Source organism: Leptonychotes weddellii, unplaced genomic scaffold (assembly GCF_054177405.1).
Source record: "Leptonychotes weddellii isolate Sample4059 unplaced genomic scaffold, ASM5417740v2 HiC_scaffold_31016, whole genome shotgun sequence".
Lineage (NCBI taxonomy): Eukaryota > Metazoa > Chordata > Mammalia > Carnivora > Phocidae > Leptonychotes > Leptonychotes weddellii.
In genome coordinates this window covers 1-1,467 of record NW_027907020.1, presented here as the reverse complement: position 1 = coordinate 1,467, position 1,467 = coordinate 1, and the positions used below count along the sequence as shown (strand labels likewise).

Sequence of the window (1,467 nt, the reverse complement as noted above, 5' to 3'; positions counted from 1 at the left end):
GCATCGACAGATGAATGGATAAAGAAGAGGTGGTATATATATACAATGGAATATTATGCAGCCATCAAAAGGAATGAGATCTTGCCATTTGCAACGACGTGGATGTAACTGGAGGGTATTATGTTGAGCGAAAGAAGTCAAACAGAGAAAGACATGTATCATATGACCTCACTGATATGAGGAATTCTTTTTTTTTTTTTTTTGACTTTTAAGAGAAGCCTTTATTTCCTTGTTTCACAAATAAACTTGGCTGAATTGGTTGCTTTTTGGTGATTAGTCGAAGAGACCAAATCCCATATCCTCGTCCGACTCCTCCGACTCCTCCTTTGCTTCAACCTTGGCTGGGGCCGCAGTGGCAGCAGGTGCAGAAGTGGGGGCAGTGGCCACAGGGGCAGCGGCCACAAACGCAGATGGATCAGCCAAGAAGGCCTTGACCTTTTCAGCAAGTGGGAAGGTGTAATCAGTCTCCACAGACAAAGCCCGGACCCGCTTGTATCCATTGATGATAGAATGGGGCACTGATGCAACAGTCGGGTAACCTATCTGCAGACATACGCTGGCAACATTGCGGACACCCTCCAGGAAGCGAGAATGCAGTCTCCTCTGTGATGTCAAGCACTTCAGGGTTGTAGATGCTGCCATTGTCAAACACCTGCTGGATGATCAGCCCAAAGGAGAAGGGGGAGATGTTCAGCATGTTCAGCAGTGTGGCTTCGCTGGCTCCCACTTTGTTTCCGGTCTTAATCAGCTGCACATCACTCAGGATTTCAATGGTGCCTCTGGAGATTTTAGTGGTGATGCCTAAAGCCTGGAAGAAGGAGGTCTTCTCGGGCCCCAGACCAGGGTTTTGGGCTGGCATGGTGACTTCACAGGGAGCTATGGCACCAGCACGGGCGGCAGCTGGCACCTTATTGGCCAGCAGCATGTCCCTGATCTCAGTGAGGTCCTCCTTGGTGAACACAAAGCCCACATTCCCCCGGATACGAGGCAACAGTTTCTCCAGAGCTGGGTTGTTCTCCAGATGCCCTCGGATGGCCTTGCGCATCATGGTGTTCTTGCCCATCAGCACGACAGCCTTCCCGCGGAGAGACATGCGGATCTGCTGCATCTGCTTTGAACCCACATTGTCTGCTCCCACAATGAAGCATTTCGGATAATCATCCAAAAGTTGGATGATCTTAAGGAAGTAGTTGGACTTCCAGGTCGCCCTGTCTTCCCTGGGCATCACAGCGGTGCGTCAGGGATTGCCACGCAGGGTTTAAAGACGATGTCACTCTCACGAGGAAGCCTGGAGAAAAGGATATGAGGAATTCTTAATCTCAGGAAACAAACTGAGGGTTGCTGGAGTGGGGCGTGGGGTGGGAGGGATGGGGTGACTGGGTGATAGACATTGGGGAGGGTATGTGCTCTGGTAAGCACTGTGAATTGTGCAAGACTGTTGAATCTCAGATCTGTACCTATGAAACA

At 50.2% G+C, this 1,467-nt stretch overlaps 1 pseudogene; it reads right to left on the bottom strand.

The window, feature by feature from the left end:
- Positions 1 to 206: 206 nt before the first annotated feature.
- On the bottom strand, positions 207 to 1,293 carry LOC145719124 (large ribosomal subunit protein uL10 pseudogene; annotated as a pseudogene).
- Between the last annotated feature and the right edge of the window lie 174 nt (positions 1,294 to 1,467).